This window comes from Schistocerca piceifrons, chromosome 5, assembly GCF_021461385.2.
Source record: "Schistocerca piceifrons isolate TAMUIC-IGC-003096 chromosome 5, iqSchPice1.1, whole genome shotgun sequence".
NCBI classification, from domain to species: Eukaryota; Metazoa; Arthropoda; class Insecta; order Orthoptera; family Acrididae; genus Schistocerca; species Schistocerca piceifrons.
The window spans coordinates 214,767,977-214,783,614 of NC_060142.1; the positions used below are offsets into that span (position 1 = coordinate 214,767,977).

At 44.1% G+C, this 15,638-nt stretch overlaps 2 pseudogenes; both read right to left on the minus strand.

The window, feature by feature from the left end:
• Positions 1–575: 575 nt before the first annotated feature.
• Positions 576–693, minus strand: LOC124799615 (annotated as a pseudogene).
• An 11,720-nt stretch (positions 694–12,413) lies between these two features.
• Positions 12,414–12,530, minus strand: LOC124799863 (annotated as a pseudogene).
• Positions 12,531–15,638: the final 3,108 nt, after the last annotated feature.

Sequence of the window (15,638 nt, forward strand, 5' to 3'; positions counted from 1 at the left end):
GGGGGCAAATAAATTATATCTCTAAATACTGTACCAGTAGTCAGTCACTTAATGAAACATACGTTTACTTTGTGAACTAGATTAATGGTACTTCAAATTGAAATTCAGATTAGGCATGCAGAAGGTTTAAATAATAATTCTTGAAGCATCGTGCTTTGCGTTGGACATCGCTTCATTGGGTCACAATATAGAGAGAACGTTTGATGTAGGTCATCTTGTGATAGTTTTACGCATTTTATGCGTGTGTTCAAATTTATTTACTTACTGAAGTAACGAAAGTGAAATTGATGCTAAAATTTGACTGACAGGTTCCGTTCCCATTGCTTTTCATCACTATGTTCTATCACAGTATACAGACTAGTAAAACTCTTTCCGAACATTCCATGGAAGGCCCAAAGGTACCGACCGGCCGCCGTTTCATCCTCAGACCACAGGCGTCACTGGATGCGGATACGGAGGGACGTGTGGTAGACGCACCGCTCTCCCGGCCGTTTGTCAGTTTACGAGGCCAGAGCCGCTATTTTTCAATCAAGTAACTACTCAGCTTGTCTCACAAGGGCTGAGTGCACCCCGCTTGACAACAGTGCTCGGCAGACTGGATGGTCACCCATCCAAGTTCTAGCCCAGCCCGACAGCCCTTAACTTCGGTGATCTGATGGGAACCGGTGTTACCACTGCGGCAAGGCCGTTGGCCGCAGACTATTAGTCCTACAGAAAAATCAGAACCTTTTTGTAGGAAATTAAATGCATATATAATGAGATACGTTTCCGCTGTATGCCGTAGTTTTCAAGTTATTCAAGAAAAACGCACAAAACTGACCTTCAAATGCACTCCCACTCCGACACTGAGCCCTACCGCTCAGCATTTCTAGTATATTGTTCGTGGCACTCCGTGCTAGCACTGTACAAATATTTGCGACTGCACGATTTATTTCCCACATTCGACATTGAATGGTCCTCATTAACTGACCTTATCAAGGCACCGGCTTACCCGAAAACACACAAATTCTGAAACCGACTTATGTGAAAAATATACCTAATAATTTCGAGAATTTTAAAAGCATAAAATAAACAATTACACTGTTGAATTCTTCAGATCTTGTGATTACGAAACTACTGTGCTTGCAAGGATTAGGTTTGAATCGAAATGTCAATGGAGTTAGTTTTAGCATAACGTTTACAGAAGTCGTTTTTCCTTTCATTACACTAAAGGACACGTTTAAATTAATAATGTTAACGGAGTAGCTGGCTATGCTGGTGGCGTAATAGCTCAATCAATTGAGAACAGAAAGGGCCGATATTGGGAGCAGCTCGTGAAGTCGAAAATGTTTTACAGTGGTTTGAGGGAGTGGCACGAACAACATACTAGAATTCCTGACTGTTAAGGGACGAATGTGGGGTAGAGATGCGTTTGGAGGTCACTTTTGCGCGTTCTTCTTGGATAACCCGAAAACCGTGGTCTCAGGAGAAAACGTGTCTCTTTACAGAATTTTACTACATTAAATTTCGTGCAAATGCTCCTACTCGTTTTTCCTGTAGGAATAATACTTCACGTGTAGAAAGAGAGAGAAATAAAATCTCGTGCTTTGTTTATGAAGGCCTGCTTTAACATTGCGGGTTCCACAAAACGACAGCGGCAGCGGCAGGGGCAGCCAAACCACACTGTACAGCTGCGCTTATAATGAACGAAATTGTGAAAGAATTGAAAGTAACTGGAAACCGAAAACGTGTGCAGACAACAGGTACTATAAACATATGCAACGTGTGGATATCACAAGGTTTCCTAAAATTGCATTAAATCTTAAACTAAATAGGAAAAGAGACTTTTTTTCATTTAGTAATCTTTCGATTGGCTGTGCTGTCCTTTCTATACGTACATAAATACTACATCCAACGTCCTCTATAATGTGTTTTGCGTTGTTTTAATTCTTGTCTGCCCCTATTATTTTCTCCCTCCACCGTTAGTTCCATAGACAATGTGACTGCACTTAGATAAATAGGGCAATCCAGTCACTTCTTTTCTTGTTTATTTTCTCAGTTGTGCATTTCATACTTTATCTAACAAGTTAATTGTTAATATTCTTCGACAGCAACCCGTTTCCAATACTCCCGCTGCTTCTTCTCCGGACTTCCGACAACCTGATTTTGACTACCATGCTATGCTGTACACTTTTAGGAACCTCTTCCTCATGTCCACATCAATATGTGATAGTAGCAGAGCTCTTTTATTTGAGAAAGTTTTGTTGGTCTGTGGCAATCTTCATACTTCTGATATCTTATTACGTCGACCTCCTTGTGTAATCTTGTATCTCAGACAAGAGAAATCTCTCACTGCTTCCGCTACTGTGACGTTACCGTTTCTGACGTTAAGCAAGTCGTTTAGTTCATTTCCAATACTCTTCACCAAAATCACCTTTGCATTATTCCTCCATATGCTGTATTCCTTGCTCAACATGATGTCCATTTCATTCAATAGGTATTTTACTTCTGTATTACATAGAGACTGTATAAATATGATAGGTTGGGATATTTTGTGGTCGTCGTTGCTTAGTGGATAGAGTCGAAGACAACGACCCAGAGAGTCCTGGGTTCACTTTCGGAGAGATGGTCGGATTTTTCGCCGCTCCAATCCTTGCACGTCGGCTCCAAGTCCACGCCACCTAGTATCTATATGCTGTCTACTATCTTCCAATATTTATTACTTTTCCGTCTTTTCACCGCTGCCACTTTCTTCTCCTCAGCATAAAAAAGCGCGAATATTTTCGATTGCCAAAATTTTTGCGAAAATTTTCAAAAGAGCTGAGAAACATAGAATGCGTCAACTGGTAACCCACTTATCAGGCAGAGTCTTTTTAAGTAAACGGGAACATTTTGGGTAAAATTATTATGTATGTGTGTCAAATGAGTATTAAACTGCCCTGAAGAGTGAGCAGGAAGTCGGTCTAAACATAGTTGACTTAATAGAATGATGCGGTCAATTACCCATAATTATTTTATTCAAAATGACACCGTCTAAGGAAACCTAAGATCTTAAAACCAGGAACATGCCCTGCATTTTTTGAGTAAAGAAGTAGTGATGATTTTTCCTGCGGGCAAAGGCGGCCAGGGCGATGAGGCCTGCAGCCCTTCCCCTCCTAGTGGCGAGGAGAAGAAAGGCTGCAATCTACCTGCAGTCAGGCCTTTAGCCCGATCACATGCATCCACCACATACTTTGTTGTTGTTGTTGTGGTCTTCAGTCCAGAGACTGGTTTGATGCAGCTCTCCATGCTACTCTGTCCTGTGCAAGCTGCTTCATCTCCCAATACCTCCTGCAACCTACTTCCTTCTGAATCTGCTTAGTGTATTCATCTCTTGGTCTCCCTCTACGATTTTTACCCTACACGTTGCCCTCCAATACTAAATTGGTGATCCCTTGATGCCTCAAAATATGCCCTACCAACCGATCCCTTCTTCTAGTCAAGTTTAGCCACAAATTTCCCTTCTCCCCAATTCAATTCAATACCTCCTCACTAGTAATGTGATCTACTCATCTAATGGTCAGCATTCTTCTATAGCACCACATTTCAAAAGCTTCTATTCTCTTCTTGTCCAAACAATTTATTGCGCACGTTTCACTTCCATACATGGCTACACTCCATACAAATACTTTCAGAAACGACTTTCTGACACTTAAATCTATACTCGAGGTTAACAAATTTCTCTTCTTCAGAAACGCTTTCCTTGCCATTGCCAGTCTACATTTTATATCCTTTCTACTTCGACCATCATCAGTTATTTTGCTCCCCAATAGCAAAAGTAATTTACCACTTTCAGCGTCTCATTTCCTAATCTAATTCCCTCAGCACCACCCGACTTAATTCGACTACATTCCATTATCCTCGTTTTGCTTTTGTTGATGTTCATCTTGTATCCTCCTTTCAACACACTGTCCATTCCGTTCAGCTGCTCTTCCAGGTCCTTTGCTGTCTCTGACAGAATTACAATGTCATCGGCGAACCTCAGGTTTTTATTTCTTCTCCATGGATTTCAGTTCCTTCTCCGAATTTTTCTTTTGTTTCCTTTACTGTTTACTCAATATACAGATTGAATAACATCGGGGATAGGCTACAACACTGTCTCACTCCCTTCCCAACCACTACTTCCCTTTCATGCCCCTCGACTCATGTAACTGCCATCTGGTTTCTGTACAGATTGTAAATAGCCTCTCGCTTCCTGTATTTTACCCCTGCCACAAAATTTTCAAAAGCTCTCTCCAAGTCTACAAATGCTAGAAACGTAGGATTGCCTTTCCTTTATCTATCGTATAAGATAAGCCGTAGCGTCAGTATTACCTCACGTGTTCCAACATTTCTACGGAATACAAACTGATTTACCCCGAGGTCGGCTTCTACCAGTATTTCCATTCGTCTGTAAACAGTTCGTGTTAGTATTTTGCAGCCATGGCTTCTTAAACTGATAGTTCGGTAATTTTCACATCTGTCAACACCTGCCTTCTTTGGGGTTGGAATTATTATATTCTTCTTGAAGTCTGAGGATATTTCGCTTGTCTCATACATCTTGCTTCCCAGATGGTAGAGTTTTGTCAGGGCTGGCTCTCCCAAGGCTATCAGTAGTTCTAATGGGATACTGTCTACTCCCGGGGCCTTTTTCGACTTAGGTCTTTCAGTGCTCTTTCAAACTCTTCACGCAGTATTATATCTCCAATTCAATCTTCATCTACATCCTCTTCCATTTCCATAATACTGTCCTCAAGAACATCGCCCTTGTATAGACCCTCTATATACACCCTCCACCTTTCTGCTTTCCCTTCTTTGCTTAGAACTGGATTCACATCTGAGCTCTTGATATTCATAAAAGAGGTTCTCTTTTCTCCAAAGGTCTCTTTAATTTTCCTGTAGGCAGTATCTATCTTTCCCCTAGTGATATACGCCTCTACATCCTTAAATTTGTCCTCTAGCCACCCCTGCTTAGCCATTTTGTTCTTCCTGTCGATTTCATTTTTGAGACGTTTGTATTCCTTTTTGCCTGCTTCATTTACTGCATTTTTGTACTTTCTCCATACATCAATTAAATTACCCAAGGATTTCTATTAGCCCTCGTCTTTTTACCTACTTGATCCTCTGCTTCCTTCATTATTTCATCGCTCAAAGCTACCCATTCTTCTTCAACTGCCTTTCTTTCACCCATTCATGACAATCGTTTCCTAATGCTCTACCTGAAACTCTCTACAACCTCTGGTTCTGTCAGTTTATCTAGCGCCCATCTCCTTAAATTCCCACCTTTTTGCAGTTTCTTCAGTTTTAATCTACAGTTCATAATGTGGTCAGAGTCCAAATCTGCCCCTGGAAATGTCTTACAGTTTAAAACCTGGTTCCTAAAGCTCTGTCTTACCATTATATAATCTATCTGAAACCTTCCAATATCTCCAGGCTTCTTCCATGTATACAACCTACTTTCACGATTCTTGAATCAAGTGTTAGCTATGATTAAGTTATGCTCTGTGCAAAATTCTACCAGGTTGCTTCTTATTTCATTCCTTGCCCCCATTCCATATTCAACTACTGCGTTTCCTTCTCTACCTTTTCCTGCTATCGAACTCCAGTCATCCATGACTGTTAAAATATCGTCTCGCTTCACTATCTGAATAATTTCTTGTATATCATTCATTTCATCAGTCTCTTCGTCATCTGCGTAGCTAGTTGGTATATAAACTTGCACTACTGTGGTAGGCGTGGGTTTCGTATCTATCTTGGCCACAATAATGCGTTCACTATGCTGTTTGTAGTAGCTTACCCGCATTCCTATTTTTTTATTCATTATTAAACCTACTCCTTCATTACCCGTATTTGATTTTGTATTTATAACCCTGTATTCACCTGACCAAAAGTCTTGTTCCTCCTGCCACCAAACTTCACTAATTCCCACTATATCTAACCTTAACCTATCCATTTCTCTTTTTAAATTTTCTAACCTACTTGCCCGATTAAGGGATCTGACAGTTTTCTTTCTCCTGATAACAACGTCCTCCTGAGTAGCCCCACCCGAGATCCAAATGGTGGACTATTGTACCTCCGGAGTATTTTACCCAAGAGGACGCCATAATCATTTAACCATACAGTAAAGCTGCATGCCCTCGGGAAAAATTATGGCTGTAGTCCCCCTTGCTTTCAGCCTTTCGCAGTACCAGCACAGCAAGGCCGTTTTGGTTAAAGGCTAGATCAGGCAATCATCCAGACTGTTGCCCCTGCAACTACTGAGAAGGCTGCTGCCCCTCTTCAGGAACCATAAGTTTGTCTAGCAGCTCAAGAGATACCCCTCCGTTGTGGTTGCACCTAAGGTACGGCTGTATGTATCGCTGAGGCACGCAACCCTCCCCACCAACGGCAATGTCTATGCTTCATAGGGGGGAGCTGGAAAATAAATCACCTTTCACAGCCCAGTTATCACTAGAAACCCTACAATTTCCAAGCTTCACTTGGATTGGAGAGTGGAAGCTGCTGTGAATCTGATGAACGGACTTTTTATGTAACCTTTTTTGTGCAAAAACAGGGGAAAGCAACAGAAACTTCTCACTTAAACCTTCCAGACAGCGTCATTATGATTCATGAACTTGCTACTGGTTTCAATCAGCTTTTCTCCACTGGTCAGCATCGATGCCTCCACGTCTGATGGCAGTGGCGTCACTTTGCAGAGGACAGTCCGTAATTCTGAGGGGAAGCAACGAACATTCTCTCGGTAGCGAAGCACCAGTAGGCAGACTCCTGTTTGTTTTGCGGACCGAAACAGAAATTTCATCCTTAAGTACCCTCCGGGGAAGGCTTTGGTGTCGTGTGGCACCTAGCCTGTGGCAAGCAGATTAATACCAGGAACTGTCCACAACTTATTTGTTACCCAGTAGACAGAAATGTCATCTGCATTTACTTTAACACTGTCATTTTCCCTCTCTAAAATGAATCATGTCATTTGTTTTCTGTACATTCAATGTGACTTCATTGCATGCTGACTCGTTGAAAACTTTTTTAAGGGTTTCATTTCCTTTTTCTGCAAGGAGTTCTCTAGTTTCCTCAGTAACTATAATATAGATGTCGTCAGCAAAGAGAATTTTCACCCATAACTAACGCTACTGGCAATGTCATTGATGTATCAGGAGCAAAATTGGGCCTAACGTGCTATGCTGTAGGTCTCCTATATGAATTTATTTTTATCACTAAAAGTTTAGTCTAATTGAGGCACATGTTATTTCTATCCTTTGTATCATCTCTGCTAAGTAATATCGAATTGAGTTATTAGCTATGCCTTATATTCCTAACGTTTCTACTTATTTAGTAGAATGTTGTGGTCAAGAGTATCAAAAGCCTCAGGAAGATTTAAAAATATGGCTGTGATGCAGCAAGATAGTAGACAGTGGTTGTGTTGTAGAAAGAGTGAAGGAGACAATGACGATGTAAGAGAATAAGAGGGACATAGTGATAGTGTTGACAGTGACGGAACAGTGCCGGGAAAAGAGTGAAGGAAACAGTGCTGGGAGGTAGGGGGAGGAATAAATATAAAGAGAAATTGAAAGTGGGTTACAACCAGTGATAATGAGAGACAGAATATAAGACATTGACAACGAGGAAGAGAGAGGTAGTGGCAGCGAGAAGAGGCAGCAGCAGTAGGAAGGAAGGAATGGGATATTAGCAGTAAGAGAGAATGAGGGAGAGAGAGTGACAGTGAGTGGAGACTGTAGTAGTAAGATAGAACGAAGAGGGCTGTGGCTGTGACATAGGAGACAATTACAGAGAGACACAAAGAGGTAATGACAATGAGTTGAGCTAAATGGTTGAGTGACTAATGGACCACCGGGAGTGAATAGATATGAGCGACTTACTGTGGTGGGCTACTGGGTGTGAGTGATTACAATTAGGGGAGGTAGAACGAGGCAGCTAATAACCCCCTTTTTAGTCAGAGTCTTTTAAATAAACAGGATCATCTCGCATATTTGCGCTCGGATAGGAGCATTTTTCCGCTGTTTACAGAGGAGTCTTCTGGTTCGAAATCCACTCCGTTTCGTTGACCTGTCCTCAAGCAGTCTCCCTTTCATTCCGCTGACACTGCAAAAGGAGCTTCCGTAACCGTCTCATTGTCGCTTAAGTACTATACGCAATGAATGTGGATGCGCCGTACTGTTGATAAGCTTTGCCGTCCACCGTGCACTGTACGGTGGTTTGCGGAGTGTAGATCCACGTGTAGGTCGGGTGCAGGGTCAGAAAGCGGGTGGCGGAAGCGCCTTCCCTGCGGCACCTCCGGCAGCTAGCCGGCGGCCGGCGGCCCCTTTACAACTGGAGGCGGCGTCTGCGGCGCATGCGAGCTCTACTGGGGGAGGCGGCACCCCCGGAGGCGGCGCCCACCATTCACACCGGTAATGGCAACGCCACGGGCCACGGGCCTGAATTATTCACCGAGGAAATAATGGCGCTCACTTTTACGCGGGAGACAAACGCGGCACCTGAGCTGGCGGCCCGCTCTAAATAGCGCTCCTTGCCCGCTGTCTCGCGCCATAATTAACAACACGGCCGGGGCCGAGAAGAGGGGGCGGCGGGGGGGGGGGGGGGGGAGGCTCCGCGCCGCTCCCGGGACATTCGTTACGGGACGGCCATTGCCTTTCAAATGCATTTGTCTTTGGCTCGGCTGTGGTCCCACTTGCCGGCGCTCGGCCCGCCGTTAAGGCAACTGCGATCTCGAATCGAAGCGCGAGCAGCGCCGCGCAAACCGAACGGCAAGTACCTCCCCCACCGCCGCAAAGTATGCCGTACGGACAAAATTAAGTGACACTAAACGTGCTCGCGCGGCTAGCCAGCTACACGGACCAGTCGCCCTCTGGAATGCGACTTGGCACGCCCATTAATTTCACGTCAGTCCACTTGCCTGAAAGAATACGTCTTCGGGATATTAGCACTCCTCACGTGTCTCTCCGCAGCCGTACTCTCTGTGAGAGCGTGCGGCCTAGTGTTGAATATCGTTCTCTCTCTCTCTCTCTCTCTCTCTCTCTGTATGGCTCGGACAAGTACCGTAAGAGATCAATAAATTCGGCGTCAGGCTCAGAGATAGTTGAGACCGCTACGTCTCTGTCTGCTCTACGGCTGCACTGCTGCACCTTTTATCGCACACCGTTCTTCAACTACAGGAATGCCCGCCGCTGGACGTTGCAAAGAAGTGTACGTGATGAATGCGAAGTGTGGTTGCTTTCTTCATTCCGTCCGGGGCACCCTGTTCGAACTGTTTCATTGTACAACGGTCAAGCCGCATTTGAGGCTACCCAGCAACTAAGCGACGTCTTTTTAACTACACAAAGAATCTTTTAATATAGCCATAATATTCCTTCATCGATAAAGATAAACGACACTAAGACAACTGAGAATTTCACAGTTTCAGCACCAACGTACGAAAGTTGAAGACTGTAAGTTTCGTTCAGACAGTAGCGCACTCCATCTTCTGCGCAGTCAGTATTTAACTTATATGGTTATGGATCTTATTGTATGCTCAGTTATCTACGTTGAATATTTGTGTCATTACCTTGCTCCCCAGATGCGAAGTCTTATTCATTTGTGCATTTTACAGTCTTTCAGTTAAATGAGGATCCCACAGAATTTAGAGTCATTTTAGTTTAGTTCGCAACAATTTTCAGAACAATGCTCTGTAGTTTTCATTGTTAGTTGTGCATTTTATAAGGTTAAAGTTTAGTATTCTCCACCTGTCCCCAATTTTAAGATCCCTAATGTCCTACAACATTCCTGTGGTTATGTGACGTAAATAATAAATATATCCAGCTGCATTTCTAGAATGTTTGCTTCATTGTGATGAGTTTACTTTGTGTACAGTTCTAGAATGTTTGCTTCATTGTGATGAGTTTACTTTGTGTGCAGTGGCCAAGCACTATTTTTAACGAAGCAGAGGTTTTTAAAGCAGATGTAGTTGGTACACGAGATAGTGGGCCTTAATTCGACCCTTCCAACTTTGTTGTCGCTCTTCATGTTCGTTGCGTCATCCGACCTGTGTAGGAAAGTTCTTCATAATTTGCATTTAATTTATGTAGATACTAAATCAACTAATTACATGTCCTAATTATTACGACAGGCAGATACTAGCGCACATCTTTAACATTCGTGAAATAATCTGCTGCTGGGTACCATCCAGTACTATGCTGTTCCACCCGTTCTGTATTCGTCGATGCTTCTTGATGTGCTGCTTACAAAGTGGTGGAGACGGTGTAGCTCAAGTGTGTCCAGCTTTTGCACAGCTGCCCCCTGAGATCATCCAATGTGTGAAGACATCTCTTGCGACAGTACATTGCAGTATCAGCCGGTCTGAAGCATGCTCAACTGTATTCATGTTAAAATATATCCTAGGCTGTTCCATTCAGTTTATTCCTGCCTCGAAGATGACGGATTCCACGTGTTCTCAATTCATTACGGTCTTGAAAAGCGAATACAGCGCAAAGTGTCAGGTGTGAGGCCGGGCAATGGGTTTGTTCAAATGTTCAAATGTGTGTGAAATCTTATGGGACTTAACTGCTAAGGTCATCAGTCCCTAAGCTTACACACTACTTAACCTAAATTACCCTAAGGACAAACACACACACCCATGCCCGAGTGAGGACTCGAGCCTCTGCCGGGACCAGCCGTACAGTCCATGACTGCAGGGCCCTAGACCGCTCGGCTAATCCCACGCGGCGGACAGTGGGTTTGGCTATCCTGTCCCAACACCTCAAATTACTTTCGACAGTCATAAGGGGCTTTCTATATATGAACACGATACCGGGACAAATCATATCATCTCCCCGCGGAACACTTACGACGTTGTGTCTAAGACGACCGTTGGTATCTGGCTGCCTTATTTCACGACTATAATCGAGTGTCAGACCAATCCTATACTCCTCGGTGAAGAAAACTCGATGCCACTGATCCAGGTTCGACTGCAGGTAATCTCTTGCCCAGATACTTCGCGCACACCATGCCTGAAGGATTTGTACTGCCGTTCTACGAGAGCTGGAACTTTTAGAGTGGCAACTGTTTATTTACAGCTCGCACGAAATAGATATGTGTTTCAAAGTTTTACTTACCTTCAGAGTAGTCTCCAGCATTGTGTATAAACCGTTGCCAGCGATGTGGAAGTTGTATGATACTCTTAGCAGTGCCAGTTGTGATGACAGTTCGACCGGTGCGGTATATTGCCCAACGTCTTTGTAGCGGTTGTGAAGCGAATGCCGTGAAGTGTTTCCTTCAGTTTAGAAATCGAGTTGAACTTACGAGGGCTTAAGTCAGGGGAGTGCAGAAGGTGGTATAGCACTTAGTAGCCCCAATAGTCAAACAAATCAGTAACAGCTTGCACTGTACGTGCTTGAGCATTGTCCTGCAAAATTATGGTCAAGCTCTGCAGAAAGTGTCATCACTTCTGTCTCTAAGCTGATCGCTTCAGAACTGCTACAAATTCGTCGGGCAATAGACCACGCCGCTCGAACTGTCACCACAACTGGCACTGCTGAGAGTATCCTACGCCTTCCACATCGCTGGCAACGGGTTATACACAATGCTGGTGACAACTTTGAAGGTCAGTAAACTTCGGAATATCAGTATTGTACCAGGTGTAAATAAACAGTTGCCACTATTAAAGTTCCAACCCTCGTAAATATACCCCTAGAGGCCAAACTGACTATGGAAGACGGTTTTGAGTTGCGTAGCCCGACACAGTACCCCATGTTGTCTTCGAAACGGTAACGCTCAGTTCTGTAGCCTTCTGCCATAGGTACCTTGGAGAGAGAATTATTTTATAGGCAGTGGTCATCCACGGCTACTGTCGGCCGCGGGCGAGTAGTTCGAGGCAGAATTTCAATGTTGCCTGTCTCGCGATGGAGGGTGAAGTTTGTTATTGAGGTCACTGTGATGTACTCGGTGGGCAACTGTCCATGGCGATGACAACTATCCTTGTCATAATGATACAATGCGTGCAATGCCCAAGTTCGAGGCATGCTGACCGACTGAACAATGTTCAAAAACAGCATTGTTCTACTCATGTTTGGAAACACAGCACACTCTGATGTACTGTACTGAGAATGCGGCTTTACATTTGCCTCAGATGAGAAAGAGTTTAATGATAGATCAAGATAATGTTAAATAATCATGAGTGTGATGAAAACTTTATTTGAGGAGTTCAGTAAATTGCACTCAAAAGCACTCCGTCTTCAGGCCACAAGTGGCCCATCGGGACCATCCGACCGCCGTGTCACCCTCAGTTGAGGATGCGGATAGGAGGGGCGTGTGGTCAGCACACCTCTCTCCCGGTCGTTATGATGGTTTTTCTTTGACCGGAGCCGTTACTATTCGGTCGAGTAGCTCCTCAATTGACATTACGAGGCTAAGTGCACCCCCAAAAATGGCAACAGCGCATGGCAGCTGGAAGGTCACCCATCCAAGTGCCGGCCACGCCCGACAACGCTTAACTTCGGTGATCTCACGGGAACCGGTGTATCCACTGCGGCAAGGCCGTTGCCTCATTAAATTGGAAGTTAGTTCAATATCAAGCATTAAATAACGTGAAGATCATGTCGTCATGATGTTGTGCAGCAATTGACGGTCGAACAGAGATGTCACAAATCGTAACATGAAAAAGGTGGTCTCAGCTTTCTTAAAAGTGAGCTTAGAATTTATGTAAAAGTTAATTGATGTCCTTCAATCTCGACCGCTAAAGTTCAGTAATAAATAAGTTCTTGCAGTTTGTTTCGGTGAACCACTGCTTTTAAGGAACCTAAAATAAAACTTCCCTGGAAAATTTAAGTACCAGTATAAAGCTCATAAGTGACGCTCTAGGTTTAGTGTCTGACTGCATTAAAAAAGTTCCACCGTTACGGGCGCTCCCCATAAAACTGCCGAACACCAAAACGATAAATCAAAGAATATATGTTTGTCTCAAGCCTGACGCAACGATTTCAAAAACTGTAGAAAATAATTAGCCACATTGTCATATAAATACATTCTCTGAATTAAACTATGATCACTGAAATAAAATTACAATATACAGGTAGTTACATAATGATCTTTACAACTTTTATCACGTATATTTCAGTAATGGGGAGAGGTAGAAAGATGCGGTTTGCGGATAATGTTAACGCTCACGTAAGGTTATTTAGTTTTTATTTTTGCACGAAAGATGTTGACGAAAATGGCCAACTACCAGCAGATGGCACAGAGTGTGGAATGGTAGATAGAGACCAAATCTGACACGTTACAGAAGTACCCTACCATCACGTCCGATCTTCAGACAGTGGTACAGGAGGGTCAAAGAATATGGTAAACGAGGGTCGAAGAATCCAGAAGTTTCATGAAGAGTAGAACTCTGGACATGCGACTACGACTGATACAGAACTGGAACGAGTGCAACAGGTTTATCCAGAGCACAACCACATCAATCCGCAAGCGCCTCGTCCTTTACAGCTACCATCAACCACCGTGCGCAGGGTGCTACACAAGAGAGTCAAGCTTCATGCCTACAAGGTGCAGCTGCTGCATGCGCTTCAACTCGATCACAGGCCAAAGCACAAAGCATTTTCAGTTGAGATTCTGAGTCGTATCGACAATGTCGCAGACTATCTGATACAGGTTTACATTCTCGGTCGAATCATGCTTTCATGTGTCCGGAAAGATAAACCAACATAATACTCATAGAACCGTCACTTTAGCAAGGAAATTGTGGGTGGTAGTCCGAAGGTAAAAGTGTGATGTGGTCTGTTTCATGATTCGTGAAGTGGGATCGTTTTTCTTTGCAGAGGCGTCCATATCCTCGACTGTTTATGTTTAAGTACTTCTAAGTTCTACGGGACTGATGACCTCAGAAGTTAAGTCCCACAGTGCTCAGAGTCATTTGAACCATTTGATAAATAACTATTCAAGGTACGAAAAGTTTTCATTTCATTTACTGATTGATCCGATAAAACACAAACATTAAAACCAGAAGAAGCCAGTAGACCTTTAGCTTTAGACGAGAGCACTACACTGAAGAGCCAAAGAAACTGGTAGACCTGCCTAATAATCGAGAAAGGCCAGCACGAGTTCGCAGAGGTGCCGCAACATGACGTGACATGAACTCCACTAATGTGTGAAGCAGTGCTGGAGGCAGTTCACCGAAGTCCGTCGGAATGAACAATGGACATGAATGGATGCAGGCGATCAGACAGGATGCTTACGTAGGTGTCACCTGTTAGTCTCATATCCAGAGGTGTCAGGGGTCACATATCACTCCAACAGCACACGCCCCACACCATTACCGAGCCTCCACCAACTTGAATATTCAGCTGCTGACACGTCGGGTCCATGGATCATGAGGTTGTCTCCATAACCGTACACGTCTATCCGCTCGATACAATTTGAAACAGGACTTGTCCGACAAGGCAACATGTTTCCAGTCATCAACAGTCCAATGTCGGTGCTGATGGGTCCAGGCGAGGCGTAACACATTGCGTCGTGCAGTCATCAAGGGTACACGAGTTGGCCTTTCGCTCCGAAAGCCCGTATCGATGATGTTCCGTTGAATGGCTCGCATGCTGATGGGCCAGCATTGATATCTGCAGCAATTTGCGAAAGGGCTGCACTTCTGTCACATAGAACGATTCTCTTCACTCGTCGTTGTAACTGTTCTTGCAGGATCTTTTTCCGGCCGCAGCGATGTCGGAGATTTGATGTTTGACCGTATTCCTGGTATTCACTGTACACTCGTGAAATGGTCGTACGGGAAAATACCCGTTTCATAGCTATCTTGGAGATGCTGTGTCCCACCGCTCGTGCGCCGACTGTAACACCACGTTCAAACTCACTTAAATCTCAGTCACTTCCCATTGTAGCAGCAATAACCGATCTAACAACTGCGCCAGATACTTGTTTTCTTATACGGCGGTACCGACCGCAGCGCGATATTCTGCCTGTTTACATATCGATAAATTTGAATACGCATGCCTACACCAGTGTCTTTGGCACTTAAATGTATTAGGGACGATCAAAACTTTTCAGTTTGAGGACGTTGCTGCGGCGCACATGCAACGTAGCGCGACTCCGATGAAGGTACACTACTGGCCATTGAAATTGGTACAGCAAGAAGAAATGCAGATGATAAACGGGTGTTCATTGGACAAATATATTATACTAGAACTGACATGTGATTACATTTTCACGCAATTTGGGTGCATAGATCCTGAGAAGTCAGTACCCATAACAACCACCCCTGGCCGTAATAACGGCCTTGATACGCCTGGGCATTGAGTCAAACAGAGCGTGGTTGGCGTGTACAGGTACAGCTGCCCATGCAGCTTCAACACGATACCACATTCATCAAGAGTAGTGACTGGCGTATTGTGACAAGCCAGTTGCTCGGCCACCATTGACCAGACGTTTTCAATTGGTGAGAGATCTGGAGAATGTGCTGGTCAGGGCAGCAGTCGAACATTTTCTCTTTCCAGAAAGGCCCATACAGGACCTGCAACATGCGGTCGTGCATTATCCTGCTGAAATGTAGGGTTTCGCAGGGATCGAATGAGGGGTAGAGCCACGGGTCGTAACACATCTAAAATGTAACGTCCACTGTTCAAAACGCCGTCAACGCGAACAAGAGG